The sequence below is a fragment of the Corapipo altera genome, unplaced genomic scaffold (genome assembly GCF_003945725.1).
Source record: "Corapipo altera isolate COAL_440 unplaced genomic scaffold, ASM394572v1 22, whole genome shotgun sequence".
Taxonomy (NCBI): Eukaryota; Metazoa; Chordata; class Aves; order Passeriformes; family Pipridae; genus Corapipo; species Corapipo altera.
Window position 1 is genome coordinate 5,677,423 of NW_020884886.1, and position 15,040 is coordinate 5,692,462.

The following is a 15,040-nucleotide window of genomic DNA, read 5'->3' on the forward strand; positions in this document are numbered from 1 at the left end:
CATCTCTTCTTAGTTGCTCTTTGGACATCACTAAACAGAGCAGGGCACTTCTACCTAATTAACGTATGATATAACTTCATCATAGATTTGGAGGAAATGACATTTATGATTGAAAACAGAAAATATGCTGTCCACTTTATGGGTGTTTACTACTGTTGTTGAAATATGTATGGAGATTTAAGTAAGTATATTCTGACACCTTCTCTTTCCAGTCTTTGATTCCAGATTGCCTCCCACCCACTCCTCATCCTTCTGGATGCAAAGCACTATGGTGTTGCCTGAGAGTTCCATTTTGAAAGTGAACTCCTCTGACCAACACTGTTAAACCTGTGAAAGAGCACCCTGCCCATTGCTGTCTTAAAATACATGTTTACAAGCATACTTTTAACTCCTTTCTGTAGTCAACTGACTTTAAAATCAGAAGTGAAGACTAGAAGAACCTGTCAATTGAAAGCCAAAGCAGGTTTCCCCTGATATTTGGAAATGGGAAAGTCCTTCTGCATTGTCTCAAAATTGTACTATTGTGTACTATTGCAATACAAGTCACATGTGTAACTATAGTGTTTCCCCTCATATTAACAGGGCAAAATCTGGAACATCCATGATTAGAATCTGGGAGACTGCCATTAATTTATGAATTTATATAGACTCTTTATATTCTTGGATGAAATTTATAATGTCTGCTCACTCCCATATCTGATCCAAAATTTGGGATAATGGTGGACTCCTACCTCTGAGTGGTGATGTTTAAAGTAGTTAAACAAAATTTTTTTGTGGATAAAACTGAAAAAAAGAAACTTTTTCCAGGAATGTGTCCATGTCTTCATTGCATTATGCAAATGTTTCACCAAACATTTTATTAAGTTGATCCAGACAGTATTGTTAAAATAAACTAAAAAAATCATAGAACCATGAAATCATTCAGGTTAGAAAAGACATTTAAGGTCATCAGATCCAACGGTAAACCTAACATTGACAAGTCCAGCACTAAACCATGCCCCTAAGTGCCACATCTACATGTCCTTTAAATACCTCCAGGGATCACAACTGAACCCCTTCCCTGGGCAACCTGTTCCAGAGCTTGATAACCTTTTTGGTCCATCAATCCTGCCTGTTCAGATTACTCTGCAGAGCCTTCCTACCCTCCAGCAGATCAACACTCCTGCCCAAATTGGCTGAAGGTGCATTTGATGCCTTTGTTCAGGTCATTGAAGAAGATATTAAATAGGACTGAACCCAACACTGGGCCCTGGGGAACACCACTGGTGACCAGCCACCAGCTGGATGTAACTCCATTCACCACCACTCTCTGGGCCTGGAAATCCAAGGAGTTTTCTTCCCAACAAAGAGTACATCCATCCAAACCATGAGCAGTCAGTTTCTCCAGGAGAATGCTGTGGACACTCACTTCAGCTATGGCATTCAGTCACAGGATACAGAAGTTCCAGGAAAAAAAAAGAAAGATTCTGCACCTGATGAATTCGCTCTAACCTCTGGGATATTCCAAAGTGATTCTGTCTGATTTTTCATGAATTGGATACCTTTCTTCCTGATCTGGAATGGGAAAACTTGGAAATCCCAACATTTTGCAAAAAGAGAAGTTGTCTCATGCCAGGCTATAGTCATAAGGATAGCAGTATCAGTTACTGTAAAATGCTCAGATACTGTGGAAATAAAGATTCCTAAGAGTAAAGATGAATTTGAAACTGCACCATGAATAAACTCTTTCATTAAAAATACAAAGTTTTCAGTATAAGTATCGTAACAGGGACTTGCATGGACCAATTACATCCTCATACTTAGATGCAGCATCACGTTGCTAATTTACATCAAAATTAATCAGATTTACTCCCAAATCCTTAACTTCAGCGCTGATTCCTAACAATACACCATTGATTTTTCCATACTGAACCGAGCTTAGGCATTAAAATCCTCAGATACTTGAATATACAATTCATATATGTACAGCACTTTTGATGAACATCATTAAAATGCTTGTTCTTTTTAATCAATTGCTCAAAAATCAGAATGCTTGAGCTGTAACACTCTGTTCCCCTTTACTTAGGCAGATAAAACTACAAGGGACAGAGAGTATGTAATTATTTACATGCTTATACCAGAAATAATTTTCTAAAGAGGTTACTGTGTTGTGAGAGTATTTAATGAAGTACTTTCAGCTTTTGTGTAATTAATGCAAATTTATTTGATGATCTACTATTTTACCAATCACTGACTGTGTGCATTTTAATTTTCTATCATTTCTTTTTTACTGAAAAAAGTTGTTTGCATTATAGTCTTGACTGAGTTTAAATACAGCTGCTTTGAAATTTGCAGTTTGTGTTCTGTGGGAGGACCTACAATTCCAAAATAACAAAAAGAAGTTCAGAATGAAAGGGAGAACTTATCCAAATTTCCCTTGGAAAGGGAAACCTGGACGAGGAGCAATGACTGAGATCTCTTTCTTTAGTTGACTGAATGATAGGGCTGCCTTGACCACAGGTATTTGTTCCTATGCTTTCTTTCCCTTTTGGTTTATTGTGAATCAGCAGACCCTGGTGTCAGTAACTCTGTTTGAATGAGAAGGTTCTTGTGAAAGGAACCCCAGTGCTGTGACAGAGCTGATGACTATGTTGTGCAGCAGGTGCAGTATGGGCATGGCACAGGTCACCCGCTCTGGCCTCATGAGCCACCAGTGCTCTGCAGCCACAGGTGGAAAATGGGTGACTTCCAATGTGCGTGCTATGAATGCTGTTCAGTGGCCTCAGATGGTAAAGAATATCAGCATTTATACCCTTGCACAGGGATCTAAATGCAAGAATGAACAAGGTCTCGATCATGGAGCTGAAATACCTTTTAGTGGCAGCACATTTAAGTTGACTTTAAGTCTGTACTCATTGTGATATGACCTCAGTATTTTCTATTAAGGAGAAAAAAAAGTATATATTTTTGTCCACTTTTTCTTTATGTTGCTTAACCCGGAGTATTTCCATTTAAACAGGATTACAATCCAAGCCTCCTTACATTTTTTCTTAGCCTTTTAATGTTCCCTCCATTCTTCTACCTCAGACACATGAAGCAAGCCTACCTTCACATACAGCCAAACCCACTTTTTGCAAGATTAGCTTACTCCCTACAGCTATATCATTACTCAGGATACAAGCTGATAATCATAACATGGTTTTTTTCCATTTCCAACATTTTTCCTCTGTACACCAACCAGATCTGGAGAGCCTTCACCAAGCATCAATGCCTTGACCAACCAGAGCAGTACTTTACTGTCATTTTGGGGTTATGAAGACTAACGGATAGTGCATTGGATCAGTTGCCTTCTGCGTACAGGCCTAAATTACCATATTGAAATCCGCTAGCCAAATAAATCCATCTTTCTTTAAGTATTTGTCAAAGACTGGAAACTCCCATGACAATACCAAAACTGTGCATCAACTGGGATAGAATTTTACAGATTCTAAGTACTTGCATCTCACTTACTGCAAGTTCTTTCTTTTGTTTTCTCTTCAGTGCAGAAACATGAAGCAAAGATAATTAATTTTCTTTACTGCTAATTCAGCCAATTCCTTCATCTATGGGGTGAAAGCAAGCCACTTGACTCACCTGACATCCTCCTGTCACTTGTGCTTCCTTTGGTACTTTTAATTGCATCAGCATGTTGCTGCCCGTCTCCAGCTATCCAACTCCCTGCACCTTAACTGCCTCGCGTATATTTTATCCCCTGTGCCCCTTACACTGGGGTATTTACATAGTGAAATCCTTGGACTTTTTCAGATCCTTCCTTAAAAGATCTCCCTTCGCTGCAAGGCTTACATTATTTCTTACTAGTCTGGCCAGGAGCAGACTGAAGTCACTTCCTATTATCTAGGCCAAAAGTATCTTATCTCTTTCATACATTTCCCTTTGGTTTTCTATTCTTTATTTCATCTTTTTCAATTAAAATGCAAACTTAAAAGAGTGGGAGAGTTTTTTGTTCTCTGTTTGTGTAGCATTAAGTACAATGCATTTGGGATGTGAAAATTCCTAGACCCTGCAGTAATAAAAGAATAAACACTTACAGATAGGGTAAAATATGACAGGGAAGGTAGAATTATCACTCAAACAAACATTTTACATCCCAGAAACTTAGGGCCCTCTACTTCAGAAAAATGCAGCAATATTAAGTCACCAAACAATATCTGTCTGTTTAGACAACCTTAGTCCTGATGTGACACTGTGTAATAACAATCTGATTATGGCATTATAGGGATTTAAGCTGTCATTGATTCAAACTGATTCTTTTTTTTTCTGTCCCCTGAGAACGGTCAGAGCAAGAACAATGTCCAGCAGTAGTTAAGGATAAGAGAACTCCCCAGGAACCTCCCCAACCCAATCTCGCTTCTCTCACTGATGAATTAGAAGCTCCCAGCTCTGATGAATAATGGCAAAAAGGGACATAATTCCTAAAATAATTACTTTGAAAGTGTCCTATGGAAGGACTTCAAAGAATTCTGATGATATATGAATAATGAAGAGTCTGTATTTTGTAACAGAAGTCATTAGGGATAAATAAATATCTGACAGAAGGTCCAAAAAGACCTATTTTCAATTAACTCTAACTCAAACTAAATAATGGATTTACTTGTAAATTCTCAGAAAATCCATTTTGTACTCTGTAAGTACTGTAATTTTAGGGACAATGGAGTATTCTTTGTGCATAACAAAGTGACTGCATCCCTCCTTTAAGTCCAAATTTCACTTCAGCCTCAACTTTGGAGAAGTGCTGGGCACCTTCGTAATTCTCTTGCTTCACTCTATCCACAGAATGAAAATAGAAAATTAATAGAGGACTACAAGGAAACCTGATATATCTTCAGGGAAAAACTTGACACATAAAGAGGTTTCCATGAATCATGAAAACACATTTCAATAACTAAACTAGATGGAAAAAACCCCTAACCTTGACTGGCCAATTATAAAGTTAAAAATGACTCCACTTTTGAGAATGCTCCTACTGCATCAGTGAAAGTTTTTAACTAAGCCTGGTGAAATCCTGTCCTGCTTGTGTTAGTATTTCAGCAAAGACTTTCCATGCTGTTTGATGTTGCTCTCATACTGCTGTTTAAAAATTTGCATTAAAAATTCTTCTGGAAATGTACATGGTTTAACTAAACAAAATGAAGAAACAAATTGATAAACACCATGTATGGCAATCCGTCAGATTTCCTCCCCACTTCATTTCCTTTTCAGGACAGTCTTTCAAAAACATTTTCATCAGGAACAGGAAGAAATCATATGCAACCATAAAACTGGGTATCTTGCAGTTTTAATATGTCTCTGGATTTTTGATGGGTTCTGCATATTCTAAGCATTTATTTAGTATTTCTAAATAAAAACTGTATAAATTCTGGTGTTTTTTCATTATTGCACATTTATTGCATTTTAAGGTATGTGCTTAACAACATGGATGGAACTACGACAGACTACAGATTTCATAGATTTAAACAAAGACTATGCTGGGCATGTAGCAGAGGACAGTGTTTCTGTAGGAATTATAATGTTATCATTTGCTGCTCTTTCAACTATGTAGCCCTAATGTTTCCTTAGTGTATTGCCTGGGTGAGCTTTTTTATTGTTTTAGCCTGGCTTCCTTGGATGACGTAGCAAAACTCTGTCCTTGCTTGTGTGTTCTTCTTCCCTCTCTCAAAAATTCTCATCTGAACAGGAAAACCACTGAGATAATTGCAACCCCTGATGATACACAAGAAGCAGTGTCTGAGCTACAGGAAGAGATCCAGAGTGGTACCAATGAAAAGGCAGGCTGGAGGAGGTGATGGTGCATCATGTTTGTCAGCGCCCATGGTAACGACAATGGGCCACCTCACGGATGTCCTCTGCAGCAGGGCGTACCACAAGGGGCCTGAAGGGGTGGCGTGGGAGGGCAAGACTGGTGGGCAAACACTTTGGGTGAAACCACGTTTCATTGTTCTTTTGCCCACTGAGTAAACTGTTGAGTTTTGGTATGTCAGCTCCACAGGGACAGTGGTACTCAATAAGACCTTCAGCTTGTCCCAAAAGCATCAAGGGTTCTTTTGATATCTCCCACCCAAGGAACTGCTAGATCCAAAGTCTCACAGCTGGCAAGATCAGAGGATACCAAAGGCATGAAGTCCTTTGGTATCTGTATATCCATGGCTGTGGGCTATTTTCTGCTCTCAGTAAAGGTAAATATGCATGTAATTTGGAGCTGAATTTTTCTTGATTATGAAAGGGTTAAAAAGAAACACATTTACAGCACAGAGGCAGAACGACCTTGTGGAGAGCATTCTGACCTGTGCCAGCAGTTCTTTTTTCCTTTCCACACAGCTTCTAATGGAAAAGTACTGCCTGCCCTCTGTAAATTATTAATTTCTTCATGTTATCAGATACCGTTGATAAAAAGACAAGTGGCCCCTGTACTGACTGTCTGGGGTAAAATGAATAATTGCTGATGCCCTTTAAACTCTGTATAGGTTTTCATCCACTTTCTACTGAGCTCGGCTTTGCACTGTGCAATGGACTGTTGCACACTTTTAGCTGCTCACGAGTAACTCCCCATGGAATAAACCATTACTGCTTTCATTTTAGGTGCTGACTTAGATGAATGACTTTAAATTACTTACAACCTTCAGCTGATCTAAGATGTCAAACAAACTTTAAACTAGTATATGTTCAAGGATGTGTGAACCTGAAAACAAGAAAAGGCGGAGGCGCTTTTTCATTAGCCGCTGCTTCGTGTGTGATAGAAGGTCAGCCCCTGGAGCGCCTGGGCATAGAGGCAGCAGACACCATTGCTCCAGGTCGGTGCTCTTAACTGTTATTAATACAAACAACACAAAGCAGTACCTCTGATAAAAGCTCGATAAAAGCTACTGAGATTGGGGATCGTGTTAACTGGTGACGATAGCATAAATTATCAAGTGGAACAGCTCCAAATTATAGCACAAAGGGCCCTATTTAAGAGGGATTACAGACCAGTTTCGAAAAGAATGAGGAACTGACAAGAATAAAAGCACATAGAAGTTCCAACAAGTGGTACCTTTTCCAGGACTGCTGTACCTCAGAAAACTAACTTTTCATGATAGTCAGTGGAAAGGAAGCTGCAATAGGCACAACAATAAGGGTGAGCAGCTGTCTAAAAAGCTATAATGTACTGAAAATGGCACTTAACACATATTCATGAGGGGCAGCAGAGTGCTCTATACTGCAGTTAAATGCATTAGGACCAGCAGCAGACAGTCTAACTGCCAAGGATTGTCTCCATAGTATTCACTTTAGTTCTTCGGCATCTCTTTGGAGGTTATACCATCTCATTATTTGTTATCCTATTGCTGAAAGGTAGGGACCATTTCCAGACTGGATTAAGCCCTTGCTCCTCTGCAGAAGAAGACAAATGTCAAGTAGCTAGGTTTCACTCATGTCTTCCAAAGGGGCTTTTAAAATGAATGGCAGATCAAAAGTGCGAATTGAATTAAACTTCTACTTGGATTTCCCTATACACATACATAAAAGATGAGGGACTAGGGCAATGGCTGTTTGACCATACCCTATGCCGTGAGGGTTTGCAGTGCTCTTTATAAAGTTACCATTCTCCCTTTTAAGCATGATAGGTTTCTGTGAAGCAACATCTTGCACGACTTAATGACTTGTCTTAGCCTTACCCAGCTATTAGTTCCCATGGATTTTCATAAGCCGTTGGCAGAACTGGATGATTGACTTTTCTGGAACCACTTCAAACTGTGAAAAAAATGAACCATTTGAATATCACTGTGGAGGAGAAAGATTTGCAGACATAGTCATCATAAAAATGAGCATCAGATCTAGTTGACATCTATAACACTAATTTATCCACTTTACTAACCAGATACATATTCTGGCAAATTGAGTGTGCTTGTTAACAACTTGTACTTGTAGGAAACTCAGAGCTAAAATGGGATTTTCAGTAGATGGACAAATGTTCTTTTGGTGGAACTATGGGGAATAGCTTGTGGAATTCTCACAATGTCTGGTCCTACATCATACCATTAAGCCCTGTAGTTAATTAATTAATTAATTATATTTATCCTCAAAATACTATTGTTGCTGAGTTCAAATCACCAGACAGTAAAAAGAGACAAATTCCTCTAAACAACAACATTTGAAGAAGATCACAACCATGCAGGTCAGTAGATTTGTTGAGTATTGCTTTGGTGTATGGGTAGAAGGAGTCAGCAAAGCAGAAAGTAAAAGTGTGCTCAGAAATGTGGTGCTCTGGACAGATTGTGGTCTTTTGAGTTAAAAAATACCTGATTTAGACTTGGAGCGAAAGCCTTTCAAGTTTCTTGGCTTCAACTATGTTCAGAGAAACAAGGTTTTATGTGTTTTTCTTGTAAGTAATTGCCGTAACATCAGCAACATCAGAATTAAATTCTTGAGCACTTAGACACAGTGCCAGAGCTTTGACTTTCAACCACAGATTCACTCAGATGAAAAAAGAGATAATGATAACACATAGCACTGTTGTAAGTGTATTCCTCTTTGCAGGGAGGTCCAAAAATTAAATGGATATGTAAAATGCCTTGGCTTTTCTATATTTTAGTTAGTCTGTCCAGTGATGCTTGAGGGAAATTCAGACCATGTTGTTGCGCTGGTTCAATATCTAAACTGAAGTTTTCTATACTTTATCTTGGACTTCTCAAGAACACTAAAATTCTTTAAATGGTTATTTTTCAGTCTGATGATGTTGCAAGTGGAGGTGTGTGTTGACCAACCTTTCAGCAAACTGCTTCAGTGTTTACTGCAGGGAGCAAACATTACAGTTCAGGTAAACTATACAAAAACAGACTATTGTTACCTCAATAAACCCCAGAAAAATCCTAACCTGTCTCTGAGGGAGATTCCTTAAAATCAGGAAGATGAGAAGCTGAGCAAGTTAGTGGATATGTCACATAATAAATGGGCTGGAAGCTACCGTCACCTAGAAATGTTAGAAACTTGTATCCACCTTCTCCATTGCTTGTCTGCACTAATCAAAGAACCAATTAGTGATGAGATGATTGAACCAGGTGCTGTCACTGCTATCCATTAGATTCTTTACCCTTTGATATGAACAAATGTAAGACAAATGACAAAGCAAAAGAGACCCTGTTGGATTGCAGCACCACTGTCATAAAACATTATTCTTAAATTGTTTATTGAGTATAGAAAAAGAAAAATATTTGACAGGAAGGAATAAACGCTGACAACATTGATTGTTTCACATTTCAAGGGCAAATTTGAAACTGTACTTTCATAGTGATTATACATATATCATCAGAGAGATGTTCTCATGAACACCTGCAAGAGATATGAAATTCTGGCTGGTGGCATAATACAAAAATAATCTAGATATACCCACATGCTGCATGTGGGAGTATGTGGTGTGCACAGATGTTGTGAAAGAAAGATAAAGAAAAGCAAAATGGGCAAAAATGAGCATGAGGATTAATAAACTAGCAGAGAAAATAAAAATTGCCATAGCAGTCAGCAGAATTTTCTTTGGAAAGAGGATTGGTGAGAGAGACCTCTCTGTAGAAGTTCTGGTTGATAAACTGGGAGCAGAATTCTGACATTACATAGTCCCAGAAATGAAGACAATCCCCTGGTCCAAACATCTGAACTCCTCCCTGCCCTTGCCAAATTACTTCAGGTACATCCCTGCTCCCAGTTTGTGGAGCTGCTTTCTTGTCCACATGGATGATCTTTTTTATCATGACACAGAAAAGATGACAGAATCGATCTACTTTTCCATTTTCTATTCCTCTGTCAGTTGCATTCCTAACTCTAAGACTTTGTTTTCTCCCATGGAAAGCCTCACAGTCTTCCCCTGCTCCTGGTGCTCCTCTGCACTCACTCTGCCATGCTGTTTCTGCTATTTACAGCTCTCCTGGTTTTCTTTTGCCAAACATCTAGATAAAATAGAGGTTTCCATGTGTGAACAATGCAATGTATTAAAGGAAAAATCAACATTAATAAAGGGTATGAGATCACTGAAAAGAAAAATAATGGATTAGGAGAGAGGAAGGAAAGAAAAACTAGATTTAGCATTTTTTCTCTCTGAAAAGAGAGAACCATCTACTGAAAAAAAGAGAAAACCACAAACTGTTCATAAATTAAAAAATAGATTAATTATCCATTGTAGACTCCGTGTCATCTTTACTGAAAATATACTACTGCTTGTAGTATACACATTTCCATAATTGCTGTCTTTTTTTTTTTCCTGTTTGTCTTCTTACAAATCTACTGAAAAACTTCTCCTCAAATATGAAGTTTGCTATGGAAGATTTCCTAGCTCAACATGCCTAATCTGCCAGCACTCATACAGGAAGCCTTTGTGAGTTAGTTGTTCCAGGTGGCTTAATTCTTCATGACAAAGAATAGAAAGGTAGAAAACCACTTATTACTTTTGCAACCTTACAAAAGTAAGAAACTTACAGAAACTTAACACTTGGCTGCATTAAGTGTTGTGTAGCTTTTTGGAGACCGCATGCACTTGCATGCCCAGAAGTAATCTAGTTTATAGCCCAACGAAGCTACCGAGACAATCCTTACTTTGAAATCAACAGCAAAGCTCTTTGAGTTTCTTGCTGGGCTGAAGCTCCTCCAGTGGCTCAGTCCTGCAGTTCAGAGGTGGCTTGGTCAAATTCCCCCATAAACAGTAAATGGCTCCTGTGCGAGCATCACATTGTGACCAGCGGTTCTCTGACTGTGCAGCCCAGAGGGAACAATATTCATCCGGCTGTTTGCATCAGAACCAGCCCACATTTTGTGATATGTGTAGAGATAAGTCCTACAGAAGCTCTACAGCTCCAAAGGAAGAGGAGGACACAGCTGTTCATGGAGATACTTGTTTATCAGTCTTATACCTGAGTACGTCACTAGTGACTTCAATACACACACCAGTGCTATGAGATAGAGAAGGACGATCCTATCTTAAAAATGAGATTCAAAGACAGAGCAGCTGCTCATCGCGTGTATTTGAATGATTAACTTCTGAAAGCATAAAGAATTCAGTGCTTAGGTGTTTCTACACATTTAGATGTAACCAAACTGCTGAGTCTTTCCTTTCTCCCTCTGATTTTTTCTAGGGATAATATTATATTTGACCATCAAGAAGGTTACAAAAATTGTGATTCATCACTTCATAATTCATCACAGACAGTTTTCAATCAAGCACTTGTTTGCTCTAATATTTTTATTACATTATTGCTCACTTTATTAATGTTGCTTTTAATGTAGACAATTTATATTTGGATTAATAATAGTAAGCAAAACAGTGACACTACTGTAATGTTTCAGAATAAAGTTGACCTCGCAAGTTGACAATGTCTGAGATTCTCAAGATGAAATGCCCTAATGTCAGTTTGGCAGAAATATTGTGCAAGATTGTTTATTAAAAAGATTTAATGAACTGAGAAGATCTGAGGTACTCAGTGCCGCTGTATTATGTAGGAGAGGTTGTAGCACTTCAGATCCTGAAGAAGGATAGGAACCTTAAATTACACGGAATCACAGAATATGCTGAGTTGGAAGGGACCCACAAGGATTATCAAGTCCAACCCTTAGCCGTGCACAGGGCACCCCAAGAGTCACACCAGGTGCCAGACAGTATTGTCCAAATGCTTCTTGAATTCTGTCAGGCTTGGTGCTGTGACCACTTCCCTGGGGAGACTGTTCCAGCACCCAACCACCCTCTGGGTGAAGAACATTTTCCTAATATACAATCTAAACCTCCCTTGACACAACTTCAGGTCATTCCCTTGGGTCCTGTCACTGGTCACCACAGAGAAGAGATCAGTGTTTGCCACTCCTCTTCCTCTTGCGACGAAGTTGTAACTGCAATGAGGTGTCTCTTCAGTCTCCTCTTCTCCAGGCTGAACAGACCAAGTGACCTCAGCCACTCCTCATACGGTTTCCCCTCAAGTCCCTTCTTCATCTTCGTTGCCCTCCTCTGGACACTCTCCAAGAGCTTAATACCTTTCTTATATAGTGGCACTCAAAACTGCACACAAATTCAAGGTGAGGCCACACCAGTGCTGAGCAGAGAGGGACAATCCCCTTCCTTGACCTGCTGGCAATGCTTTACCTGATGACCCCCAGGGCACTGCTGACTCATATTCAACTTGCCTTGACCAGGACCTCCAGGTCCCTTTCTGCAGCACTGCTTCCCAGCATCTCATTCACCAGTCTGTATGTACATTCAGGGTTGCCCCATCCCAGGTAGAGTATCCGGCACTTGCTCTTGTTGAAATTCATACGGTTGGTGATTGCCCAGTCCTCTGATTTATTGAGGTCCCTCTGCAGGGATTCCCTGCCTTCAAGGGAGTCAACAGCTCCTTCCATTTTTGTGTCATCTGCAAACTTTCTTAGTATCCCTTCCAACCCTGTGTCCAAGTCATTTATGAAGATGTTGAAGAGCACAGGGCCTAAGGTGGAGCCCTGTGGAACCCCACTAGTGACAGGTGGCCAGTGTGATGTTACCCTATTCACTATTACCCTCTGTGCTCGACCCATGAGCCAATTGTTTACGTGCCACATGATGTGTTTATCCAGCTGTGGGCTGAACATTTTGTCCAGAAGGATCCTGCGAGAGACTATCAAAAGCTTTACTGAAACCCAGAAAGATTACATCAACTGGCTTCCCTTGATCAGATGGGGGGTTGTCTTGTCACAAAAGGAAATCGGGTTTGTTAAACAGAACTTTCCTCTCATGAAGTTGTGATGGCTGTGACCAGTGACTGTGTTGTCTTTGAGGTGTTTTTAAATACTTCCCAGAATAATCTTCTCCATAACCTTACCAGGCACTGAAGTGAGACTGACAGGTCTGTAATTTCCGGAATCCTCCTTCTTGCCCTTCTTGAAAATCAGGACAATATTTACCAGCTTCCAGTCATCTGAGACCTCTCTGGATTCCCAATATGGCACAAAAATCATTGAGAGGGGTTTTGTAATGACATTGACAACTCTTTGAGGATTCTGGAATGAAGACCATCAGGCGCCATAGATTTTTAGAGATCCAGCTAGAGGAGCAGATGCTGCAAAATTTCAGGATTGACTGGGAGTTGATCATTCTCACCAGGACTGTGAGAATGGTCTTCCAGCCCAAGGCACTGAAACCCCTTGGTCCTTCATCCATGTTGAAGACTGAGGCAAAGAAAACATTAAACATCTTTGCCTTGTTCTCTGTCCCTATTTGTGAGGTGACCATCCTCATCCTGTAACAAACTGATGATATTTCTATACGGAGAACAACTCAAAATATAATAAAATTATACTTGTACATAATAGTAATTGACATAAAAAGGAGACTTTAGTGATAACCAGTTATAATCCCTCTCATCATGAAAGTCTATAAACTAGTCAGTACATGAATTTGGGTAGGACAAACCAGTTTTTCTGTCAGCAAAATTCCCATACAAATTTTGCTAACTCAACAAATGCTTAGGGTTGAAACTGGGCAATTTCCTTCCTCTGCTGAGTTGAAGACCATGCTAGATGCTTGTTAGGAGAAAAACATATAATTTTTATCATGACTACAATGACTCTTATTGTCACTGTGTCCTGTTTACCATGGTTGCTGAGCTCCTCACAGCCCAAAGATAAGATTTGTACACTACTTGCTAAAATAATTGTAATGTGCAGAGCATTTTGGAGGCAAATCTAGATGCCAGATGACATATAGTATGTAATGATTTATGCTCAGTGGGAGTTATACCTCTCTATTAGAGGGAGACACAGGTCAGGGATGCAGTTCAGAGTTTTCTACTTAAGTTTTTACAAAAAAGTCAACACTTGTCAGACTGGTGCTTGCAGCAAATGTAGGGAACAATTAACACTAAAATGCTATACACAACACCAGAGAAAATTCAGATGCTAAAATAATCTCACCTCAACCATTGCATAGGACTACAAGTCTAGTATTCTCTATCAAAAATTATTTATGTGGTATAATTTTTCTGCATAACTCTGGTTGAATTTGTTTGGGTTTTGTTTGTTTCTCTTTTCCTAGTGACTCCTGTATTCATGAATAGTCTAACACTTCTGTCAGAGATCCTTGTAGCCCTAAGAGACTATTATTATATTACAAGTGTATAGGTAAATGTTGCATTGTTTAGGTCTTGGTCAAGGTCTTGGTCTGGGAAAATTCAAGCTCTTAAATGCCCTACAATTCTACCAATGTACTTGACAAACTGACCTGGCAAATCAATAGTGTGCAAGTACCTGAGCTCCACTCACATTTATTCATGTAAAACCTATTGTAAATCCTAATGTTCACTTGTTCACTAATCATTAACTTTGAAACAGAATCACATGAAAATTCAGATTGGAAGGGACCTCAAGAGGTTTCCAGTTCAACCTGCTCAGATTAGACTCAGCTGTGAGACTAGACTGAGTTGCTCAGGGCTTTATCAGATGGGTCTTGAAAACCCCCAAGAATGGAGACTGAGGAATGTCTGTGTCCAACTTGTGCCACTGCTGGACTGTTATGGGTAAAACATTTCCTATGACACCCATTCTGAATTTCTTGTTTCATCCTCCAACCATGCATGTTATGAACAAACTGGATCCATTTCCTTGATGTTGTGCCCATTGGTACCAGGGTCTGCTGTTGGCTCCCCCCAAAAACAGCCTTTCTCCAGGCTGAATCAGCTCAGATGCCCTGGTCTCTCTTTGGAGGGCAAGCACTCTTGTCCCTATGCTGCCCTATGCTGGGCTTGCTCTACTTCATTAACATTTTTCTTTTATTGAGAGTAGGACAAACATAAGACACAGCTATCAAAGGTGTTTATAACTGCGGGGCTGATCTCTAACACTACTGGGGGGATACTTATACTAAAGCAGTCAGAATTGGTCACGTGGTCATGTGACCTCCCAAGTCAGTGCTCAAACTTGCTCTCATTTAATTCACAAAATAAGATTTGAAAAGTGACAGTGTGGTTCTGTCACCATAAAACAATCCTCTGCTGGAGTTTCTGTACAGTATCAGAAATGGAAA